Source organism: Danio rerio, chromosome 2 (genome assembly GCF_052040795.2).
Source record: "Danio rerio strain M-AB ecotype USA chromosome 2, GRCz13ab, whole genome shotgun sequence".
NCBI classification, from domain to species: Eukaryota; Metazoa; Chordata; class Actinopteri; order Cypriniformes; family Danionidae; genus Danio; species Danio rerio.
Genome location: NC_141022.1, coordinates 8,817,735 through 8,828,598, shown reverse-complemented (window position 1 = coordinate 8,828,598; position 10,864 = coordinate 8,817,735). Strand labels below are relative to the sequence as shown.

The 10,864-nt window shown below is 38.7% G+C and overlaps 1 long non-coding RNA gene across 1 annotated transcript; it reads right to left on the bottom strand.

Moving 5' to 3' along the window:
* Nucleotides 1-6,593: 6,593 nt before the first annotated feature.
* Nucleotides 6,594-10,443, bottom strand: LOC147846204 (uncharacterized). Its single transcript, XR_015479259.1, has 3 exons — nucleotides 8,849-10,443; nucleotides 8,042-8,555; nucleotides 6,594-7,949 (listed from the first exon to the last, which is right to left on the bottom strand). It is a non-coding gene; the product is annotated as an uncharacterized LOC147846204 (long non-coding RNA).
* Nucleotides 10,444-10,864: the final 421 nt, after the last annotated feature.

Here is a 10,864-nt window from a genome sequence, read left to right as displayed (position 1 = left end):
ATCTTGAAGCGGATTTGAAGCGAGTTGTTAGGGTTCGATTACTGCAACCTTTATTTTTACAAGTGAAGAGATCTGAGGTTAACTCAACTTAAAGTAACAAGATGGCAGGAGCTTTTTGGATGAACTTGCAAAGTTTTGCTCACAAATATAAACTTTTTAATTTAAAGAGCCCATATTATACATGAAATAGGGTCATATCTTGGTTGTAAGGGTCTCCAACAACAGTTTAATATGCATGCAAGGTCAAAAAACACTTTCGTGGTCTTATAATCTGCATTTATTTTTACCTAATTATACCAGCGACTCCTGTATGAATCGTCCAGTGATTCATTTGTTACCAAACCCCTCCTTAGCGCGAAGCTAATCTGCGCTGATTGGACCGATGACAGTCTGTTGCGATTGGTCGACTGCCTTCAGTCAGAGAGTGAAATGCCAAACAGCTAATCAGCAATATAAAAGTAATCACAGTTCATACACGCTCGATAGTGTAGGCGTGGATTTTAGCTGCCAGTGGGTCAATGTAAATACAGACTATGGACTTGAAAATTCAGATGACTAACTATTTTATTGAGCAAAAACTCCAAAAACAGTTGAGGAGATCTCCTAGCTTCTCACTCTGCTCTTTTCACAGACACACACACACACACACGCTTAACCCTGCTCCGGACGACAACGCGCGCACACACACACACACACACACACACACACAAACATACACACCTCCGGACGACAGCGCGCGCACACGCACACACAGACACACACACTAACGTTACTCCTCGTCCATGGAGCTCCGTTAGAAAAGCAGCACGCATCGCGTTTTTAACGTGACTTTGCACGCGATATGAGAATATAGCCAGTTAACCTGATACAGTACACGCAGTTACAAGTAACAAATCACAACTAAATACATTTGCAAGCTAGAGTCAACGAGGCAACTTTAATCGCACGTACTTACACTTGAGAAATGGAGGAAGAAAAATCCATCCTGACGTCCATCAGTAAGTTACTCTTTACTGATCCTTCCTTTAACAAACGCTGATGAAGTATTCTTTGTAGCATGTAGTTTCCAGAAGTTTCCAGTAGTTTCCAACTGCTTGGCTATAATGCTGAGGTTTCATCTTTGGGTAGAGACTCAATATATCCATCTGCAGTGTGTCTTCAATCGACCGGCATGTTTGTGTGTGTGTGTGTGTTTGTGGGTGTGTGTGTGTCTGGGTTTCTGTGTCAGAGGGCGGGGCCTCAGGTTTGAAATCTCCCGGGTTTGCGCGTGCACGTGAATAACTTGGTTTCGTTCGTCCGTCATGGCGAAACACCTAATGAATCGGTATCAAGGCGACTCGTTTGAAGCACTATGAGTCGACTCTTTTATAGATGAATCAACCGTTTTAAACACTGTACACTAACAGATTTAAGCCTTAGCTGGATACTTCACTTCACTTAAAGCTGTGTTACACACTACATGGGGGGGAATTTTCAAAAACCCATAATATGGGCTCTTTAATGAGGAAACTTTTGATTTAAGTTAAGTTAACAGTAAATCAGAATTAGTTTTATTGCCAAATGTGTTCACACACACAAGGAATTTGGGTAACACTTTATAATAACTACACACTATAAATCATTTATTAAGCATTTGCAAATAGTGAATTCATTATCCGTTAAGCATTAACTCTACATTAATAAACGTTAGTAAACTGTTTATAACCGCAGCTACAAATGCTGTATTCTTGACTTATAACCACATTTAAAATGTGCTTAATAATTGTATTTTCATACTTAGTAAATGATTTATTTTTCATTACTAAATTAAGTATCGCATTATTTACAAAACAGTTGTATTTAAGAGTAGTTGAGGGTTTTTAGGATCATTCAGCATGAGTTAGTAAATGATTAATAAACTATTAATATTAATGTTTATATGTCTTATTATTCAGGCATTTATTAATGTTTACTATGTGTGTTAATAAATGCTTTATTAACTCAACTTCACCAAGTTTTGTGACCTAATCTAAAGTGAGGACTATTTATGCTTTATAAATGGCAAATAAAGGCTCAGTCAAAAGTTTAAAGATACACAAATGAAACTGTACTTCAAATAAAAAATAAATCTTTGCAACCTTATCCTTAAAATCACTGTAGAGTTTAAACATTACATTTTATTACATTGTTTAATTATTATATAGTTGTTTTATCCAGTTTTGTTTTATTTTGACACTCCTGTTATTCAGCAAGGTTTAAACTTTACAGTAATTTTACATTTTAGAAAAGATTGCAAAGATTATAGTTCATTTGATTCTGAGCCTTTATTTGTCATTTAAAAGGGATTTATAAAGCATGAATAGTCCTCACTTTAGATTAGGTCACAAAATTGCATAAAATTGAGTTAATAAAGCATTTACTAACATATTAGTTAACTATTAGTATATGTCTGAATAATAAGATATATAAACGTTGATTTCAATAGTTTTTTAATCATTTACTAACTCATTCTGAATTATCCTAAAAACCCTCAACTACTCTTAAATACAACTGGTTTGTAAATAATGCGATACTTAATTTAGTAATGAAAAATAAATAATTTACTAAGTATGAAAATACATTTATTAAGCACATTTTAAATATGGTTATAAGTCAAGAATAGAGCGCTTGTAGCTGCAGTTATAAACTGCTTATCATGGTTATTAATGTAGAGTTTATGTTTAACAAATAATGAATTCACTATTTGCTAATGCTTCATAAATGGTTCATAGTGTGTAGTTATTATAAAGTGTTACCGGAATTTGTTTTGGCTACAGAAGCTTCCAGTGTACATAAAGTGACAAGTGACAACACAAAATAAATATGAGAAAAAAAGATGATAAACATTAAACAGAGACGCAGTTAGTCAAGAAATCTGGATGTTGAATTGTATGTATAGGTTTGTTATAAATATACAGGTATTGCATTGTATATTGACATAAGGGGCTGTGTACAAGAACGTACGAGAAAGTATTGCACGTGTTTATTGCACAGTTGGGTGATATTTAACTGTTCATGAGGTGGATGGCCTGAGGACAGAAACTTTTCCTCTGTCTGGCTGTTTTTGGTGCTCTGAAGCGGCGACCAAACGGTAACAGTTCGAACAGGTAGTGTGCTGGGTGTGAGGTGTCCAGAGTGATTTTGCAAGCCTTTTTACTCACTCTGGAAGAGTACAGTTAATGAAGTGTAGAAAGGGTAGTGCCAGTGACTGGTTCAGCAGTCCGGATTATTCGCTGTAGTCTACGGAGGTTGGTTTTGGCAGCTGAGCCGAACCAGACAGTGATTGAAGGGTGGATTGGATGACAGCTCCACAATTAGAACAACTCCATAATTAGAAACCAAATGTAGTTGTACAGAGAATTTTACAGACACTGAACACACTTTTTGTGATGAGACGTGCCTTTTTTGAATGGTTTCCTAATGTCTAATTAGGTTTCTAAGGACAGAGCAAGTAACCAGGGGTCTCTTGTATCAACGCTGCGTACGCACAAAAACTTTGTGTACGTCAGGTTTCACACTCACGTTTGGATTTAGTAACGATGAAATGAACGTGAGAATGTGCATTGGTCCACGCCAACTTCATGCCTGGCGTACGTGCATTTCTTGAGTGTGTTTGTTTTATTTCCATTGGCAAGTCCTAGAGGCAATTATGTTAAATTGCACACTACAAAGTATCTTTGAGCCATGCAATGGCAGCTGTATAAGACGGGATCATCTGCATATCTAGCAGGTATAAAGGGTTTCCATACCTTGCAGTTGACCAGCCAAACATTAAAGTGATTTGCAGCGATCGCCGGTTGTCCCAATGTAATCGGAGTGATTCGACTGCACGCACATTGCTATAAAGGCACCATCTGAAGACAAATTTGCATACGTGAATTGGAAACATTTCCATTCAACAAATGTGCAAATAAAATATGATGCTCAAATGCGCTTAACATAATGCACTCACTTATTAATGATTCCTACTTGTCTTCCTCGTGATGAAGAGTAGGCAAAATCTGATATGTTGTGGGGGAAAGAAGAATGAGTTCATCAGTCGCTGGATTCGAACCGAGTTAATGATCGAAGATGTCAAAACATGTTGCCATGCGCTTTACGAGCTACGCCACTCATGCTATAGTTTGCTGCTCTCTTTAGTTATGTTGTCTCTGTCAATCAAACGGTGATGGGCGGGAATCACTTAACTAGCTCATTCCAACAAGGTGTGCTATTTGCACTTAGCCTAAATAGACACTGCAAAATTTTACACCTTTACATCGGACCATTTCTGTTTTAATTCACCCACAGTGCGATGTTCAGACCCCAATGCTTTAATCGCATCAGCTAAACTCTCCCACTCTATTTTTTTTTCTTTTGTTATTGATTGCGTAGAACAAACTTGCAAATAACACCGTTTTTCTCGGGTCTACCTCCGAAAGTAGCACCTCCAGTTCACATTCTGTTCAAAGTTTCCCTTTTTACTTGCTTTTGCCATTACTTTTTCGTTTGGTTTTGCCAAAGTACAGTCTATATTACTATATTTATTAGGGGGAGGAGGCAGGGAGGGGTTTTGCGCTTGTACACGTGCGTACAGTTTCACGTTAATTCAAATGTACAAAGAGAATACATGGTGTGGGGTTCCGTGTTTCTTACATCTGAATACGCACATTTACAGCTTTGTGCATACGCAATGTTTTAGTATGAATTTAATGCAAGTCTTCATACATGAGGCCCCTGATGTTAACCCAGGGCCATGTCCTACTTTGTGGAATCAGGTTGGTGGCCACCGTGCCACCCATAAGCCAAATAAAAGCTTAAATTTGCAATGAACTGTGAACTTCTCTAAAAAAAATCCATACAGACAGCAGCACAAATTCACCAGCAAAAGCCTGCAACTCACTCCAAATCTTGAGTTGATCTCTCAAAAGTAAGTATTTACGTCAATGAACATATCAATGTCATCAAAATGCTTACCCGTGTTGTCAGTGTTGTGCTCTGTTAATATCACCTGATGTTTTCGCAACAGTTTGCAGGACAGTGTAGAACACGGAGAACCATAGCAGCCCTGATATTATTTGATCTGCCCCTATGTCCTTGACCTCTTCTATTTATCCTTGCAACACATATCTGCTCATGTCCTTGATGTTCATCTATTGTTGAAATTTGTAACTCCTGTGTTGTCCTCTATGTATGCATAATTTCCAGTTGAAGGTTCGTGAGATGGTTCTAATACATAATCAATTGCATCAATCACTCCTGGTTCAAAAGTTGAAACTTCCTTTATGAGGGTGAGGAGGTTGAACAAGGTTGAACAAGTATTAAAACAAAAAAATATATATATATTAATACAGGAGAAAGGGAAACTTTGCAAAACACATGATTACACAAAGAGAGTAAAGTTTATATGAAAACATCAGTCTTAGACAAGCAGCTTAAAAAGTCCTGACCGTCTTTTGTTTAATGCCGCATGGCACATTCCTTTTGGGTCGTAAATACCTTGGAATCAGGTTTCGAGTCTTCTCTGGGCAAAGTTGGCTCGGTTGTGGAATAAAAAGCAAAATAATTATGTGTCTGGTCGGCCATATTTATTACAACGTCAAATGGTTGATTTTAGGTTGTATTAGAAAGTGACCAAAATCCAACGTCGAGCCAACATCTTAAACCAAAGTCATATTGACGTCAAAAACTGACATTTATTCATCAGGTGTGGCAACTAAAATCCAACATCTGATATACGTCAAAGTGGTAACAACCACACAATCTCAAACTGTAACATCATTAGACGTTGATATTTGGTTGATTTTAGGTTGTGTTAGAAAGTGACCAAAATCCAACATCGAGCCAACATCTTAAACCAAAGTCACATTGAGGTCAAAAACTGACATTTATTCTTCAGGTGTGGCAACTAAAATCCAACATCTGATATACGTCATAGTGGTAATGTTCACACAATGTCAAACTGTAACATCATTCAACGTTGATATTTGGTTGATTTTAGGTTGGCCGATGGACTTTGACGTCAGCCTGACGTTGGGTTCTGACCTCAACTTGATTTTCATTTGCAAATAAAATACAACGTGCCGACGAAGTTGGGGAACAATGTCAATCTGACGTCATGTTGACGTCATGTGCCTGCAGGGTGTTTTAAAGGCCTTTTCAGTCATTATACAGTAAACATCCATCATCTCAACAGTGACATGCATCTAAACAGTCTCTGGGCCAATGCGTGTAAAGATTTTTGGACATCTTCTTGGACACTTTTAATGCTTCCAGACTGTTTGCTGCATTTATAAATCACCCATCTCTTAAGATTATTTCATTCTTTAGATTATTTCATTATGATGTGATTTACCTTCTATGTTTGATTTGATTGGACAGAAATCACAGGACTGATTTTTGTAATCCCCATAGACAGGAAAATATAAGGTAGTGACTGCAGTTTGAAGGAAAATAGTGGAGTTAAAGTACAGATACAGCACTAAAAATGTACACAAGAAAAAGTAAAAGTACATGTTTTTAAAACTACTTAGTAAATTACAAATCCTGAGAAAAAACTACTCAATTACAGTAGTTCGCGTATTTGTAATTTGTTACCCACCCTCTGAGGTTTTTAGGACAACACTGACACTTCATGCACAAACACACTTCATTGAACATGTATCATAAACATAGTCATCACCTTTTTGTTTTGCTTTCCGTCTAACAGTAGTCACCTTGAGGGACTACTGATGCCTACTTGTTTTGTTTATTCATTTATTAAAGGGTTTAAATGTTCAGCGTTTTTGTGAGCTCAAGTAAGCTCCAACTTTATTAGACACTATGTAGATGCAAGTTCATTCATTCATTCATTTTCTTTTCAGCTTATGCCAAGTTCAGACTGCATGATTTTTAAAGTAGTCGTGTCACAGATGTTTTGACACTGCAGGACTATCAGGGCTAGCGTTTTATCGCTGCTTTGTTTACATTGCAAGATGGATCAGAGATAGGTGCTTTCACGTTGCATGATTTTACAATAGGAAGAGTCGTCAACAACTTTTTCCAAACTATGTCTCACAGCCAAAAACACGCAGTATATCTTTTGTTATTAACCACATAAAGAGAAAGAAGCCTTTAATGGGGTAGAAAATGTACATATTTGCTCACCTGGGTTTAAAGGGGATTAGCAATTTCTCCTCAACTTTCTTTTTTAACTTTCTGTATGAAACGTCAAACAGACACAGGTGCTCCTGTCAAACCTCCACTAGTTTTTCCTCCGTTTCTTGGGTCCAAATTAACCGAAAATTAGTGCTTTTAACTTCTCCTCCAACCTCCCGCTGGCCAGCAGGTACACGCACACAAGTGAATGCTGCTCTCTCATTGGCTGTAGGCTATCGCCGATGTTATTTTCAGTCAAAACTCATTTCACACGGCATGATTTGAATCGCCGACAGCTCCAGATATTTAGCACGCCAAATATCTCACAGGCATCGACGACTCATCATTGATTCTCTCAGATCGCATCTTTGATAGTTCATACTGGGTGATTGTCACTCACGTGCACGAGCAGCGATTTGCCTGTGATTTCAGGCATTTGTCGGCAATTTCTCAAAACCTGTCGGCTAGTCAAAATCAGGGCTAAAATCATGCAGTCTGAACTAGGCATTAGTCTCTTTATTAATCCAGGGTCTCTACAGAAAAATGAACCACCAACTTATACAGCATATGTTTTACACAGCAGATGCTTTCTGCAACCCATCACTGGGAAACATCCATACAGACACACTACAGACAGTTTAGCCTACCCAATTGACCTATACGGCATGTCTTTGGACTTGTGGGGCAAACCAGAGCATGCAGAGGAAAACTACGCAAACTTCACACAGAAATGCAAACTGACCCAGCCAAGGCTCAAATCAGAAAATCTTCTTCTTCTGAGGCGATTGTGCTACCCACAGCGCTACCATGACACCCTAGCAGCAAGTTTACTATGTTTATTAACTGTCCACCTTGAAACACAACGTCTTGACTTTTCAGGTTTCGACTGTAGTGTAGTGATGTGCACCTTTTGTGGACCTGCTTTGTGAAAAGCGCTATACAAATATTAATAGACGCAACAAAGGCTCATTATGAATATAAATCCCCGTCTAAATTTCTGGAGAGCACAAAATATGTAGCCAGAGGTATGTCTTTATTTTTCTGCGTTTCGTCTTTAACCTTCTTGTCGTGTTCGGGTCAAATCTGACCAATTTACAACTTAAAACACTCTTTTTTTTTCTTCTGATTGCCTCAAGGCCTTATGATACCCCCCACACAATGCAGTTGAACATATAAAAGTGATGATCACCTTTTTCCTTTCATTTTGAGTGTTTTAGGGTGCTTAAACACCTGTAGTTCGCTTCATTTGGTCCGGACCAAGGGCAATAAATGATATATTGTAGCATTTTCTACCGTCTTTAGGTCCTTTTCACACCACACTGATTGCTTTGGTCCGAACCAGTTGAAAAGAACCAAATTGCAGTCATCATACAAAACCCACATAATTTATTGGCCAGATGTTGTTGAACATAGTTCCTAAACTGCTTATCAATTGGTCAGAATTCACGAGCGGGAAAATGCCAATGAAACTCTCGCAATTAAACAAACCGGCAGACACAAAATGTTGCTTTTGACTATGAAGGGACAACTGCACTGACTGATTGTATCCCTGCTCAAAGTGTACTATTCAGTTTGTATACATCACTTTAAACAAACTATACATTTCCTGAATGAAGTGCGGCTGCGACTGGAAAACAATGTTTTAATGCATTGCAAACGATGAAGGCACATCGCAAGTCACTTTAGAAGGAGGCATTAATTAATTTAGCTAAACTGCGACATGGTCATCTTCCGAAAATATTACCAATGATCCATCGGGTAATGTGTTTCCCTCTCTCTCTCTTAAAATTGTTGGCAAAGCACTGTCAACAAATATTTTCCTCCACATCCCATAATGCACAGCGCATCAAACTACAGTAGCTGGATTAGTCCAAAAAGGCGCAGTACTTTTTGCAGTTGGGTCTGTTTTAGTTCGGATCATATTCTCACCCTAAATGAACTGCTCCAGGGTTTGTTGTAGTGTACCGAGACCACTTCTTTAAGGAGGTCTCTGTACGCTTTTTTGGTTCGCTTTTGGTGCGCACTCAAGTACGATTGCTACATTCACATCAGCCTAAATGAACCGAGGGAACAAGAGAGAAAACGAACTCCAGTGAGATTCAACCGAACTAAATAAGGCAGGTGTGAAAGCACCCTTAGACAACCTTGTTACACTTGTGGTGTTACCGGTCAATGAAATGAATGGCAGTCTATATTCATCCATCAGACAGAAAACATCTATACTGTACACCACCCCAACTCACTCACTCGCTATTTGTATTTTCACTGCAGTTATGTTATGTCTAATTCTTTAAATTCATGTTAAATGCTACTTTGAGACATTGTTTACAGCAAAAAAAGAGAAAAAATTACTAAAAAAAATTGGGTTTCAATTTTTTTTGTGTGTGTGTGCTAATTTAAGAGCAGTTAAAACCAACCAGTCAATTTTCACCGAGAACACAAAAGTAAGAGGTGGGAGGTGAACATGACATGAGGGTTAGAACGAATGCTATAAGGCAGTATGACATTGCTGCCTGCTTCTGTTCCTTTTTGCGCAACCAGCTTACCACTTACCTCTGTATGGACTACTTTTCTGCTGTCACCAGTTTGCCAAGTGGCCCACAGCATACATTGGCAGACTTGCTGGATTGCTTTTGAAAAAAAAGGCGGCTGGGTTTAAGGAAGGCGGTGGGTAGGTCAATCTGAATCTTCTGAAAACACTATCGGTTGGGTTAGGTGGGGTTATCGGTTGGTCGGTTGTTCAGTCGGTTGACAGGAGCCTCTGGTGGATTTACGCGAGTAACAGCAGCCTTGAATGTCACTCACTAAAGAAATTTTAGATCTCAAAAGGCAGCCTCTGATGGATTCGTGAAAACAAGAACTGCAAAAAAAGTAGCTCCTGGGACATATTTTGCGTTCCACAGAAATGTATGCTGGGGTATGTATGCACAATGATCCACAAATTGAATTTAAATGCACTGAGAGAAATACACTGACAGCCCCACCTTACAGGCATACCATGTGACCAGAATTGGAGAAAAGTCATTTTGAGGGTAGAGGGAATAGTAAATTTAAAATTATGAGGGCAAAATTAATTAGTACACATAATGAAGTGCACAGATACATCATTTATAACAAGCACTACTATATACACTCACTACAATCAGCCAAATACATGGCAGCAACTCAATGCATTTAGGCATGTTCAAGACGATCTGCTGTAGTTCAATCTAAGCATTAGAATGGGGAAGGAAGGTGATTTAAGTGACTTTGAACGTGGCATGGTTGTTGGTGCCAGACGGGTTGGTCTTATTATTTCAGAAACTGCTGATCTACTGGGATTTTCACGTGCAACCATCCCTAGGGTTTACAGAGAATGGTCAGCATAAGATCAAATATCCAGTGAGCGGCAGTTCTGTAGAGGCAAATGCTTTGTTGATGCCTGAGGTCAGAGGAGAATGGCCAGACTGGTTCCAGCTAATAGAAAGACAACAGTAACTCAAATAACCACTCGTTACAACTGAGGTATGCAGAAGAGCATCTCTGAACACACAACACGTCCAACCTTGAGGCAGATTGGCTACAGCAGCAGAAGACCACAGTGGGTGCCACTCCTGTCAGCTATGAACAGGAAACTGAGGCTACAATTTGCACAGGCTCACCAACATTGAACAATAGAAAATTGGAAAAATGTTGCCATGGATCCATCTTGCCTTGCCTTGTATCAATGGTTCAGGCTGGTGGTGGTGGT